This window comes from Harmonia axyridis, chromosome 4 (genome assembly GCF_914767665.1).
Source record: "Harmonia axyridis chromosome 4, icHarAxyr1.1, whole genome shotgun sequence".
In the NCBI taxonomy this organism is placed as follows: Eukaryota; Metazoa; Arthropoda; class Insecta; order Coleoptera; family Coccinellidae; genus Harmonia; species Harmonia axyridis.
The window spans coordinates 8,883,123-8,898,696 of NC_059504.1; the positions used below are offsets into that span (position 1 = coordinate 8,883,123).

General features: G+C 35.8%; 1 protein-coding gene across 2 annotated transcripts in view; it reads left to right on the plus strand.

The window, feature by feature from the left end:
• LOC123677642 (netrin receptor UNC5B) overlaps nucleotides 1-15,574 on the plus strand; it is a 296,659-nt gene that overhangs the window by 181,363 nt on the left and 99,722 nt on the right. The window lies entirely within an intron of this gene.

Sequence of the window (15,574 nt, forward strand, 5' to 3'; positions counted from 1 at the left end):
CTGTATCTGTCAATAGTTGATGTAGAAAGAGCGTAATTTTTATGACTCACGTATATGAAATGAATTTTAATTAAAGAGCCTACGACAATTTCTTCAAATTGAAATAATAGTTTGATAGAACTATCGATCATTATTAGTATAGATGTATCTTCGAATTAGTATAGATATATCTTCTTTCAATTGACATGAACAATAGGTTGTGTTGTTCTACCGTCAACACTTCAAGTTAGCTCAATTAATGTATCATCAAAACAGTAAAAAAGATTCCCACTTCTTATTTATCCAATACGCAACCAATAAATAAAACTTCCCTACAACCCATGATATATGATACAACCCGGCAACATGCCCGAAGTGAAAATACGCGAGACAAACAGATCGCGCGAGACGTCTCGCCGTTCCGATACTGAAAAATCGCCCAATCTAGCCTCGACCGCGATCTTGGCTTGGCACGGTGGACACGCCATGACAAACGGCTCCCACTTGATAGATAAACCCAGCAGGGGTTGCCGGATTCATTTCAATAAATCCTGTCGGCGTATATCATGATGTACTACCGTTTATCAAGGGAAAGCTTTTAGCGCGTTTTGTAGCGTAATTGCATATAAAGTGGACAAAGCATTACTCGATAACCGTGCCAGAGGCGTCTGCGATTAATGGCGACCAGGAGCCATTCAGGCAGGTTTAGGATTTGTCGCGAGGCATTGTTTTCTCGACCACGCTGTATCTAGTGGTTGGCGCGGAGCAAATTGGATCGGGGGCTTTTCCGTAAAAGGATAAGGATAAATATATGACTTTGAGGGGTTAGGATTTGTTTGTTGGTTGTTGTGGAGGGGGAGATTATAGGAATTTTCATTCGTGTAGTTTTCTTTGCATCATTAGAATCGGGGGTTTCCCAATGAATCACCATTTCTCGCTGGAGACTCTACAAAAACGAATATCCATTATTAACCGTAAATATAAAATGGGGTAATCAAGAAAGATAAGCCAATTTTGCCGATTTTAAGAATAATTCTTTTAAGCGAATTCTGCCCCTAACATGAACTTTCAGATTTGACATATGAAGGGAAATGTAAAGACATTTCAGTGATAAGATATTTCACTCAGTTAAGGGTTTCTCCACAATAAACACAGTTCTCATGTCCCAAAGTGAATCAAAGTTTTTTTTTGACTTAAAATGTATTGAAGTAAATACCTTCAAATATAAGAAAACTTTCAGAAATTTTGTACAATTAGTATCTTCAACTAGCTTGAACATTTCTGCCAAGTTTGGTGGAAAAAATCAAACCCTTTTTGACTTGGCATTTTTTATGTTACAGAGTAAAACAGGCCAATTGAAAATTCCCCGGTCTACCATAGTAAAACCAATTTTTTTTGACAAAATTCGATTTTATCATTCAACAAAGTTGTCTTCGAGGGCGATACAGCGATTATGGCGATCTTCCAACTTTTCGATACCATTTTTGTATATGATTTGTCTTTTGCTTCAGAATAGGTCTCAGTTTCGGCGATTACTTCTTCATTGGCGCTAAATTTCTTTCCAGCGAGCATTCTTTTGAGGTCTGAGAACAGGAAAAAGTCGCTAAGGGTCAGATCTGACAAATACGTTGGATGCAGAAGCCATTCGAAGCCCAATTCATGCAATGTTGTCATTGTTTCCATTGATTTGTGACACGGCGCATTGTCTTGATGAAACAGCTACTTTTTTTTTCAAATTCAGGTTTATTTTTCTTAAACAGCTTCAAACACTCCTCAGAATCGTTAACACGTTTTTGCTTTTGTTCGATTATGAGCTCGCGCGGCACCCATTTTGCACACAGCTTTCTCATGTACAAATATTCGTGAATGATACGATGTACACGTTCAGATGATATCTTCGCAATGTCTGCTATCTCGATCAACCTCACTTTTCACTTTACGGTCATTCAAAATCAATTTGTGAACTTTTTTGATTGTTTCGTCGGTGACAGCCTCTTTTGGGCGTCCACTGCGTTCGCTGTCTTCAGTGCTCATTTCACCACGTTTAAACGTAGCATACCAATCAATGATGGTTGATTTTTCTGGTGCAGACTCCGGAAACTCTTCATCAAGCCAAGATTTTGTTTCAACTGTATTTTTTCCCTTCAAAAAGCAAATATTTTATCAGCACACGAAATTCTTTCATTCATCTTTTTTCAAATAACGAAAGTAGCTACACTTACAACGCAATATCTCGCAAACTAATGGTCGAACTGCTCTCAAATTTTGACACATATCGTTTGAAGGTTGATACTAACTGAAAATCATATGGATTCAATACTAGCACCGCCATCTGTGCATCAGACCGGAGACTTTTCAATTGGCCTAACACAATATTTTTCACTATAATGAAATCTCTTATAAAACAAAATGAAATAATGAAACCATTGTGCTAGACGATGAATCTCACAAATCTGGCCAGAATCAATCAATTGAAACTATAACAATTCCAATCCTATTCTCACTAACCCCTCATCTAAGGAAATGCCATCCTTCTCAAGAGTCAAGACAATAGTTATCAACCATATCCACCCTACCAGGATCGTTGTCCCAACCATAAGCAATCCCTCCAGCCATTTTCCACAGACGAAGCTCAAACATAATAGACATCACATGCAATAACAAATGGATATATGAAGACGATTAGAACCATACAAACTAGGGGATCGCGACACAATAGAAACGTCAAATCAGCGTTAATTCTTTCTTTTGAGGCTGGCGTTTTCAATCTGATGACGTTATGGGATGAGTCAAAATTTCCAAAGGAGGAAAAATGGATGGATAACGAGAATTTTCTGGAAAATGTAGGTTCACTGAGATGAATCATCAGCTGCGGCCTTTTGCTCATTGCGAAGAACGATGTTAAGAGGGAACACCACCAAGTAATTCTCGTGATCTGTCAGTATTGACTTAGAGTGTGTAATGTTTCTTATGATGCTATAAAAATCCCATCTAAAAATTTTCGGGTGAATGCGAAATTCGACTAATTTGGGATCATTCACCCCAACACCGCTTGCCGATTGTTCGTAGACCTCCCAGTTTATGAAAATTTTGAGCTCAAAATTTGTGAAAAAACCGAAAAAATTAAATCTCTACACAATAATCGTTATATCTTCTGAAATATTGGTCACAGCCCCATCAAGTTAAAACATTTTTTATATATCGAGCTGTGATCTAAAACATATTGAAGTTTTAAGTCCGTATCTTGCCTCAACGAGAGTTGGCAGTCTCGAGAATATCATCAAAAATTCTTTTGAAAATTTCAGTTTACGACCTATAATTTCTGAAATAATGGACTAATCGCTGAACTGCAAGCATTTTCGTCATCTACGTTAACGAATCAATTTATATGAAGGTATAACATTACCATGTGGGAACTTTTTGAAATATTTTTTTTTTCAAGGGTTAGGTATGGAAAATTTGAGACAAATTTATCCATCTAAAAATTTTCGGTTGAGTGCAATATTCGGCTAATTGGGGATCATTTATTCCAACATCGCTTACCGATTGTTCGTAGACCTCCCAGTTTATGAAAATTTTGAACTAGAAATTTAGAAAAACCCGTAAAAATTGATTTTTTTCACAATAATCGTTATAACTTCTGAAATATTGGTCACAGCCCCATCAAATAAAACGTTTTTTATAGATCGAGCTAAAATCTATAACATATCGAGGTTTCAAGTCCGTATCTTGCCTCAACGAGAGTTGACAGTCTCGAGAATATCAACAAAAATTCTTTTGAAAATTTCAGTTTACAACCTATAATTTCTGAAATAATGGACTCATCGCTGAACTGCAAGCATTTTCTTCATCTAAGTTAACGAATCAATTGATATGGAAGTTTAACATTACCATGTGGGAATTTTTTAAAATGTTTTTTCAAGGGTTAGGTATGGAAAATTTGAGACAAATTTTTCGATCTAAAAATTTTCTGGTGAGTGCAATATTCGGCTTATTATTATGATTATTATTCAATTTTCAATTGAAAATATTGAAATACTTCAATGCATATTATTATTTGATAAAATTTTTTTTTATTTCTAAGAAGAAATATCTCTTATTTCGTTTTAAACTGAGCAACCACATTGTAGTGTTCCCTCTTAACCTTGCAGCCTTTTTATTTGCATTTCGTTATGAGGTCGAACCCACTCACGGCTTTCATGTAAACGAAAAATATATCAAAAATTGATTTACGAACGTATAGAGTGATACTCCGAGTGAAAGAACAAAGAAAAGGGTCATTTAATCAAATAGTTAATAATGGATGTTTTCATCAGTTTCCATCGCCCCAAGAAGTGAAAGGGAGACGAGCCCATGGAAAAAAGGCCGCTCTATCCCTAGCAGCCCGCGTCCACACACTCTATAATTTATGACGTGCTCCACCAAAGCCTTGCGGCCCCATCAGTGCTCAAGTTTTGTAATGGTTTCTTAAATGATGCATAACTATGCCTTCGTTCGTCTCGACCGGCTATAACTACCACGCTATTTTTGGGATTATTAAAATTTTAGCGCTATTCGACTACTCCGTATAAAATTTAATTAATATCAACAGAGGAGCACGATTTGAGATGAGCGGATTCAGGGCCGGACTCTAATGGACTAGGAATATTCATCGATCGGGGTGTAATTGTTCATTAACTTGCTGTTGAATATTAATTCAATTTGAATCTTCTAATAGTTTTGGATATTCACGACATTTGCCTTAGTTTTTATGCTTTCTGGTGGACAGAAATTCCTTTTTTTCCTCTTGTTTCATTCTTACCGCATTGCTTTCGAGGTAAGCTTAACTTCTCTCATATAAGTTTTTTCGATTCTCTACAGTTATTTTAATTTTCAGAGAATACCTTTTGGTCACTTCCAATATTCACCATTTGCTGATCATCTCATCCATTTCAATAATCCTTCTGTCTGTTACCTCATTATCTCTTCTTTGGTTACTATATTCAAGTCGTCTCTCATCTGTTGGCTGATCTCGTACCAAAAATTTCCAAAATTATGTTTAATGATTTTGTTCACTCTGTAAGGTTTCCTCGGAGTTTTTCACATTTTGATATATGCTCACTGCAAATGTGAAGTTTGCTCATCAGACTCAATCTACTTCTAATTGCTCCTTCTTTTGTTCGCGCCTCAATTGAAATTGTCCTTTTGGAGTTGTCTTGTCCCACTTGTCACGTTGTTAAAGTAGACTACAGTGTCGTCTTCGAACTGGGCTTTTTGGTCTAGGTTTCTGGTGTATCTGAAACAGAAATATTAAACAGTAAGGAACCTAACACTGAATCTTGTGGTACACCCGAATTAATATTCCACAAGTTTTGCATTGCAAAGTTCATTTCAACAATGTCTTTTGATTCGTTGAACTCAATGACATCATATTAGGATCGTGCATAGTTTTTCAACTAATGGAGTAGAATAAACTGCAATAATCAAAATATCATAAACAAAATGTTCGTTTAATCGAGGCTTGAACAGTCGTAAATCCCTTTGGCGTTTTCTCGCAAATTCTCGTAAATTCCTCGTAAAAATAAGAAAAAAAACCTGTTAATGCTACATCGTCCAATAAATAACGGTGGTTGCTCATACCTCGTAAAACTTTCATGCAAATATCAAGAGAAATAGAGGAAAATCTGGGCTCCTTGGTTACGCGGAAAATACTCTAGATGAAGGTTTGTGTATGCTGTACGTATTTCTCAACATAACACCACTATCTAACGAAAAGACTCTTGGGTAATATTATGAAAGCATAAATCTGGAAAACGGTGTTTTATGTAAATTTGAATGGGCGTCTGGAATTATCCGAGGGCCAAGAGAACTCGCACGAAGGGAAGAATATTCCTCTCTCTGTGATCCCGCAATATTAGGATATATTGCGATTGTTTTTCTGCAGATATCCGTAGTTCTAGGTTTAACTACTGACTGAAGAATTCAGTGGTGGTTTTCAAATTTATAACGACGAACATGAAAATAAAAGCTGAAATCCTTGTGGATTTTTTTTCTCTTTTTCTATGTTCTGCCAAAAATTTTACAGTTTCCTACAATTTCAGATCAACCTTACATAACCTTATATCTTCTTTCTGATTTTGACAGACCACTAATTAAGTTTACCTAATGTCATTAAAAAGAGCAACTGATATGATAGTATTTTCACAAATAACGTGAAAATTAAATAAAGACAATAAACTATTTTTTTGAGGTGCATCTTCTTTTTCAATTCATCAAATATTATTCTCCTCAAGAAATGAAAACAAAATATCATATTTCATTTCAAATTGATAGTTGACGAACGAAAAGTTCCATAAATACAAATTATTAAACAACATCAAACATCCTCTGCTCAAAGCAAGTAGCTAAATCAATGACTGAAAACCTAGATGAAAAATTTCCGTAAGAAATGAAGTTCATAAATTTCTTGGATGATCGAACAATGGTCCATTACGTCAAAGAGAATTGATTCTAGCGCTTTCAGTATATTGGTATTCCTTTTCCAATATATCGAAAATGCTCGTTCCTATTGTATGGAAATTGGATTTTAGTATTTTGTAGTAAGTGGTTGTTGAATTGAATATTCGAAAGTAATGAACCTCAGATTCAACGAACATTCGAAGGGTTGTCAGAAGTATTGAGTAAGATTCGAAGAAAGAACTTCAATCACACTTTGGTGTTTATGAGGTTAACTTTGAGCTTGTTGGCCTTAAAGAAATTCTGCTTTTGTCCACTGGCATTTCTTAAATTTAAATACTATGTCAAAAATGTATGGGATTGAATTTGTAATGATTCGATAGGTTGTTAGATACTGCAAATTAAAACTGGAATGTAATCATTTTCGATTCCATTCAGGATTTTTCGAATTTGCAATAGGAACTATTCAAATTCAGATTTCAAAAACGGTTAAATAATTTCGTTACGGCTGTACAAAATGACAACAGCGCCTAGTAGGATAGCTTGTACAACCAACAATGATTTACATCCACAGAATTTTTCAATTGCAATGATACAAATTACATACACAACACTGTGTATGATTTTTTGACATTTCTTATGTCATTTGTGTTCAGTAGGTTATGTTATTTAGTTGTGGAAAGATTCAACGTTTTGAAATTGTTGAATTGGTTCATCACAATCAATGCTCATTCGTGAATACGGAGATTTAAGAAGCATTCATATAGATTTTTCTCATTTAATCGACGCACTATTTAATTTCATTTTAGACAAATTTGAAATTGAATATTCTTTACATGCTACAAGAATGCCAGTACAAAGTATTGAGCAATATCGTCTATGAATTCTTCTTTAATTTCACTGAGTATTCACAAATGAGCCCTGATTTTAATGAAAAAATTCAACAATTTCTAAACGTTGTTGAAGCGTAATAGACTCACATAACCTAGTGAAACTGAATGACATAAGGAATGTCAAAAAATAATATACAGTGTTGCCGTTATAACCTCTCCAAATTGTATCGTTCCTATAGATATAAATCATTCCGTAGACTACATTGACTTGAAACAATTCTTCTAATAATAACGTCGTTGTAAACGGTAGCCTCTCCATGTATTCCCCACACCTTTGAAAGAGCCATCATCCTCAATTAAGGTTAATTACGAAGTTTCCTCCTAATATGAAATGTCAGCGACACCACCGAAGAAAACCGATATCTAAATAAGTTTCGACAATGAATCTTTTGATGTGTGGACGGCTTCAGCTATATTTATCGTGATGCAAGTAACTGCGCGCCCATGTTCAGGTAGCTAGCGAATGACTTCATGACAAGCCATATTTCAATGTATGCATCTATTATTGTACCAGTAACGGGCGAAAGTACAAGCCAAGACGATGCCGCAAAAAAGTCCTACCGCCGCTTCCATTACGTTTTCAGAATCTCAGAGCGCAGATGTTCCACCTAACTTTTTCGATTCGACTTCCTTATCTCCATTTTCATTTACAATTCAATCTGTGTATAATGATACATCCACTCTACGTGCCGCCCGACATTGACTTCTGATTATGCCACCGAGATTGAATTCTCAGGGATTGGCGAGAAAATTTTCTTTGTTTCATCGGCTTCGCTGATGCTTGGGATTTACCTACCAAGAGAAATTATTTGCGGGATTCTCATTTTTCGTTCGAGTAAGTGGTTTCCACTCCTGAGGCTGAGAGGTTTTCTTCGTTGGAATTAACCTCGAATTGAATGGCTTGAAGTCGTGTTGGATGGAATAATGATCTGGATTCCAGCTGTTGGAAATTCAATAATATGAATTTTGAGAGTGGGAACCCTAAAAAGATATACACGGTGAAGATGGGAGTGATATTCAAAGCTAAGAGTATGTGAATTATTTGTCGCAATGTCGACGCAATGGTGATACCAAAACTGGAATTGATTTTTGGTTTATAACGGATGTTTTTTTTCGAGGTATAAAACTTTAAGATGGCATTTCTGTTCAAGATGACTACCGATTTAACAGCTGTTAAGTGTTTTATTCTCAGTTTGGTTTGGCAATTTATAGTGAATAGACTCACGCCTGAACAACGCTTGCAAATAGTGCAATTTCATTTCGAAAATAATGGTCTGTGCGGAATACGTACCGCGCACTACGTCCATTTTATTTTGTTTAGCGATGAAGCGCACTTCTGGTTGAATGGCTACGTCAACAAACTAAACTGCTGCATTTGGAGTGAAGCTAATCCTCAAGTGTATGTCGAAACACCGTTACATCCAGAAAAATTGACTGTTTGGTGCGATTTATGGGCTGGTGGAATCATTGGTCCGCACTTCTTCAAAAACGATGATGGCCAGAACGTTACAGTCAATGGTGATCGGTATAGAGCTATGATTACTAACTTTTTCATTCCCGAATTGAACAACCATGATGTCCAGGAGCTGTGGTTCCAACAAGACGGCCCAACATGTGACACAGCTCGTGCCACAATCGATTTATTGAAAGACACGTTTGGTGACCGCCTAATTTCACGTTTTGGACCTGTGAATGGGCCTCCAAGATCTTGTGATTTAACACCGCTAGACTACTTTCTGTGGAGTTATGTACAGTCATTGGTCTATGCGGATAAGCCACAAACCCTTGACCTTCTGGAAGACAACATTCGCCGTGTTATTGTCGATATACGGCCACAAATGTTGGAAAAATTCATCGAAAATTGGACGTCCACATTGGACTATATCCGAGCCAGCCTTGGCGGTCATATACCAGAAATCATATTTAAAATGAATGCCACAAGATTATCTTGCGGATAAATAAAAAATTTTAAAATCCTGAAATAGCATTTTCATTATCTTATTTCTGAAATTCAATTTAATGAAATTGATTTAAATTGTGTTAATTCTTATCGACTAGCACGTGACTGCGAACTCCAATCAGGGAAATTTGACGTCATAGCACTGAAACGTTTAGAACATAGATAAACTAATCTTATCTAGAACTAGTTTATCTATGGTTTAGAACGTCAAATGATATAATCAAACCGTCTTGACTGTCAATATCAGCTGATATTAGTTCAGTTTGACAGACCGTTAGCACGTGGTGATCATAGATAAACTAGTTAGTAGATGGTGATGACTCTTTCATGCAGTGACGTCACCATAATACCGTGACAGAATGGAGCGTTTCAGCGGGAATTTTGAAAACTTTTTTTATTTACGTATTTTTTAGTGGTACTTTCTATATTTTTCACATGAAAATATTTCTTTCCGTTTTTATATAGGGCTTATCTACAAAATAAAAGCAATTTCAAAATATAGGCAACATCCCTATTAGATAAGTATCATAAATGTAAAACCGTTTCTTTCACAATAAAACCTCGAATTTCGTAAAAAAAAGCAACATTGTACGCCTAAGTTTTTTCATTAATCGCCCTGTTGTGTGTTGTGCTTATCATGAAATATCCTCTCCAGAAAATATTTAACCTTACGAATTTAATCAAGTGACTACTACCGAATTTTTCCTCAGATCTCCGAAATTCCTCATTCTTGTTCGTCCCGACGAACATATCGAATATCCTCTAACCTACATAACTCGATTATTTCCTCGACTGATATCGTCAAATTCCACTCTAATTCCCTTGAGTCCCATAATCTGAGAAATGATATTATTCCTGCGCTGCCCTAAAACCTCGACTTTGATATGTAAGTTGATTACTCCTTTAATACGATACGGGGGCTCCAAGATAATAACGGATATTCGATACAGTCTTAAGAATAAGACTCGTCATCCAATTACGTTCTGTTGGCATTCCTGCACGTGTAGGTAGGTCTCCAGGGTTACCAACCCTGCTACCCCAGTTCACCTGAGAGTCGAGGGTTGTAGAGGATGTGTTGACCGACTGCTTTAAGGGGCTCTGGAAGCAGAGGAGATACGAAAACGGGTCAGATGATGGTTAAACAGTTTCTCGGGATATGTATGTAGTAGGGTGAACTATTTTCATTAGGAATGAATATTGATTTATATATAAAGCGTGTTTTTTTTAAAGCTATAGAACTTTAAATTGCAATGAAACAACGATGGATTATTCGATTGACATGAATTTTATTTATCCGCAAGATAATCTTGTGGCATTACATTTTACAATTACAATTACATTTTTAGTAATCATGGCTTTATACCAATCACCATTGACTGTAACGTTCTGGCCATTATCGTTTTTGAAGAAGTACGGACCAATGATTCCACCTGCCCATAAAGCGCACCAAACAGATTGTTTTTCTGGATGTAACGGTGTTTCGACATACTCTTGAGGATTAGCTTCACTCCAAATGCGGCAGTTTTGTTTGTTGACGTAGCCATTCAACCAGAAGTGCGCCTGATCGCTAAACACGATAAAATGGATGTAGTGCGCGATACGTATTCCGCACAGAACCATTATTTTCGAAATGAAATTGCACTATTTGCAAGCGTTGTTCAGGCGTGAGTGTGTTCATGATGGATTGCCAAACCAAACTGAGAATAAATCACTTGACCGCTGTTAAATCGGTCGCCATCTTGAACAGTAATGCCAACTTAAAGTTATACACCTCGAAAAAAACACCCATCACATAGACGTACAATTTTGCTTCCGTCGTTTTTTTCCGAAATTCGGGGCTTCATGAAAAACTGGTTTTACATTTATGATTCAAAGTATTGTCTATCGCTGGCCACTACTTTCTCTCATCTTTCGGGCAGCGCACGAATACCGCGCTGAAAAAACTGGTCATCTTTTGAAGCGATCCACGAATCGATCCGATTTTTCACTTCTTCATAAGACCGGAAGTTCTGGTCAGCCAGACCGTGTACCATTCATCAAAACAAGTGATAGTCCGAGGGATCAACGTCTGGAGAATACAGCAGGTGGGGTAGGACCCATTTCGACGTTTTCAAGTATGTCTTGACCACTTTAGCAACATGAAGTCGAGCATTTATCACTTCATCATGTCTCTTGTTGTATTGCGGCCGTTTGTCTTTCAATGCTCGGCACAAACGCATTGATTGCGTAAAATCAAATCATCATGTCGAGTCGATTCTCAAATTAGCACTGAGTTTGATGAAACAATTCAACAATTTCTAAATGTTGTTGAAGGATGTTTCTTTCCATGATTGAATAGCTTGATATTCTAAACACAAATGACGTAAGTGTCAAAAAAATACTCTATGTTGCGATTAAAACCATTTTTTCCATGTCCTCCAGGCTCCTAGAGTTGGTCAGTTTTAATGCATTCAACGATTGTGGAATGAAATTCAGTAGTTTTTTTTTACTCGACTTCTTGATAGTCAAAATTTTCTAGGAATTGTCCTAAGCTCTCCTCTTGTCTTTCAAAACTTATAACCCAATTCTCTACTATTATTTTATCATTTTTTCTTATGCTCCTTGTTTTGTGAATTCAGGCTCTGAGTTTATTATTTGTTCAATTACTTTGCGAATTCCCTGCTCTCAAAAAGGGAAAAGTGGTATCGAGTTTCTGTCGATTCTCCCTTTCAACACCATAGAAAAGAAATAAATCACTGTCACAAAACTGAAGGAGTAACTTCCGATGTTAGGCAATTAAGGAGGGGTATTTCTTAAGCAATATTGCATTGCCGGATTCAAAATACACAATAAATTCAATCTCCCCTCAATTACTGAAATCTTATCCTTCAATCATAGCACTTTGGGGTAGGGGAAGTTCACCCCACGTCTTGGTTCATTCGTAGAAATATCGATACGATTCCCAACAACTTTTTTCACTTCCGACTTTTTGTCAAGAGGAACTCGAGATAAAGAAACTTTGAAGGGATAAGCCAGAGTGCGCTTCGTTACATAAACTTTCTGGAAACTGTATTGTAAATCAGAGTTATCTTCCTGGAATGTAACATCTGCCCGCCATGATTATTTGTCTTGTGCTTCCGTTTTGTTTTTCTTTTGGGGGCATCGCGTCCGCCTGCTCTGGCACACTCGAAATAGATTCGGCATGCAAAAATCTGGACTTATTCCTGAAGTTTCGAGGTATTCCCAGTCCAAAGTTCGTCTTCAGGAACTCGTTTCCTATCGATATTAATGAGCAAGCCACGTGATATTTCATTGAGTCTTTGGTAAGATCTCAGAGTAGTAAACATAGATAGCAGTAGTAAGCAAATTTTGTCCCCAACATGAACTATCAAATTTGATATGAAGCGCGCGGAAATGAAAACATATCAGTGATACCATATTTCACTCAATTCGCGAGTTTCTCCACAAAGATGCACTTCTTATGTCCCATAGTAAATCAACGTTTCATATTAACTCAAAATATATTGAAATAAATACCTAAATATATCAGAAATTCAAAAAAAACTTCAACCGTGCCAAACGACGTGAAACAACCGATGACATTAGGAGAGCAAAATTTGCCAAACCTTGGATTCCAGCAGGTAGATACAGAAAATAATAAATATTCTGCTCATTATAAGTTCGACAATTAGGAAAAATATTCGATTCTTAATATTCAAATTTGCATATTTAATCGGGAATCACTCAAATAAATATATTTCGTTTAATATAATATACATTCATAACGATATAGTAAAATTGTGGATTTGAAAATATATCACAATCCGACAACGTAATCTAACCATGTTGGGGACATGTAACAATTGCGTATATCCCTCCCTTTGTCTATGTTTATTACTCTATGAGTAAGATATAAAACTCAACGTCTTTGGTTAGATTTCACTGTGCATAATGTGAAAAGTTTGTCAAAAATTTCAATGTTTGTTTAAAACAGATAGAATTCTCCATCACCCTCTGTGACGCTTATAATTTTGAAAAGAACCAACTCTCGACAATTTGTTCAATGGACTAGTTTTAATTTTTTTGTTAAGGATCAATTCTAAAAATTTAAGTAAAATGAAACAAAAATGTGGAAAAATCATTGAAATATTTCTAGAAATGAAAAAGTTATGGGACTTTGAAGTTGCGCTTGGAAGAATAATTTCATGGTACGTGTAAGTGTCGTGACGTCACACACTAGACGACTGGTATTCGCAGAGTGCTTACGAATTCATTGGTGTACAATCACTTGTGCCGTTCGTGTCGTGTTTTGTTCGTTACACGATGGCTGAAATAACTTACTATATACATACATATAAATTACTTTTTTCTCTTTTTACTTTTTACTCCTCAGACAAATATGTTTTGCCATTGATAGACTTCAACAACCAGTACTCAACTACAAACTGTTTAAGAAACGTTTTTTAAATAAATCATCGTTATAAGTTGAACCATGATGAAGCAAACTCAAAAGTAGATACTTACTTGAAAAGTTTAACTCCTTTTATTTCAGCACTGACATAAGATGGATTTGAAGAAAAAAACTCCATCACTGCGAATATATCTATTTTAGGCAAATTGTCACTTTGTCCTTTCACGAAGCCTTCTTCCATTATGGTGACATAAAAACAAAACTCGAGTTAAAACTACACTGTACAACTACAAACGAGCCTTGGCGCGGCTAAGTATTTAAACGTAATTTATGGTGTAGCGATCACAGGCAAGAGCCGTGACGTCACAGACCAAAGACGTTCCGTGCTAAAATACGTAAATTTAAATAATCTATTTCTCTAATTCTGTGGTTATTCCGTTCATTCTTCCACATCTTGTAGAACAAAATCGTGCGAGAATATATCAGAAACGCACAGTTTTCATGGTTATATTTTATTATTCTATGTTGGTTATCCGAACTTTCCGCCACGGCTTTATCTGTCAATTCATCAATTTGCCTTAAAGAAATCAGTTCTGCCAACCAACATTTTTCAATGCAAAAATCACTAAAATATATTTATGGAAATATTTCATTAATTTCAATGAAAATGCAATGAATTAGAGGAAATAATGTATAATACTCGTACAGAAGGCTCATTCTACCACTCGTTCATTCCAAAACTCGCCACTCCGTGACTCGTTTTTGAATTTTGAACTCGTGGAAGAATATCAATGCCTTCTGCACTTGTATTATAAATAACTATTCTCAGTCATTTATTGATGGATTTTCAAAATTTTTTCACTGATTTATCAGTTTGGCTCTTTATTTTAATTCTATTGTGTCAAATATAGTATCATCAACATCACTAAACTAGTCCATTGTAAGTAATGAAGTATGGACAAATCCAATATTCCACATAGATATTCGAATGCCAGATGATCTGGTTTTCATATAATCATCGAAAAATTTTATATGATTCTATCTAAACTATTTCTCAAAATTGTTCGGAAGAATTTTTCAATACCTACAATTCATAACCATAGACCAGCAATATGACAAATTCGAAACCTATGGACGTAGATACAAAAATTCAAATGAATTCCAAACCAATTACTCCTACTTAAAATTCATCCCAGCAATGATAATTCAAATTCTCCTTACTTCATAAAGTCCAAGATCTTCGTGAGGAAATAAAAAATTCATAAAACCCTCTGCCAAAAATAATTTCCGCAATATATGCAAATATAATTGTCAGAGCCCCAGATAAAAGGAAAAACGCTCACAATTAAAAATTATTACGAACAGTTATGCCGTCCAAATATTGAATTATTCATTCTTTATTAAAGTCAAAAGTTGCTCAAGAACGCGGTTAATGAAACGGAATATCTGAGCTGTGGTAGGCAGGAGAATTTCATTGGGGGCGCTGCTAGTAAAAGTGGAAACCGCACTGGATTAAAACATCCCTCATAAGACAGGGTCGATTAAGGGTTGGAGAAGTTTCATCTGTTTGAATCCCTTTTCTACCATCCACTTTGTTCTCATCTTTATCCTTTGCCAAGTCACATTATATGACAATCTCATCTTCTAATATCTCCAAACTCGATGAAAATGCAAGCCCTAATTTGAATCTGGGATCTAGAGTTGAAATAAACTGAAATCTGATTCAACTTCAACTGCGTTTCAACAAACATATTGTTATGCAAAATTTGTTCTGCAACATTCATCTCGTTCATTTCCATTTGTCTAGTTAACAAAATGAATGATAGATTATTAGAAGTTGGTCAAATCGGCTCATCTCTTTTATGTTTCATTGCCAAGTATTTCATCCAAAAAGGTTTATTAAAAAAATTCCATTTG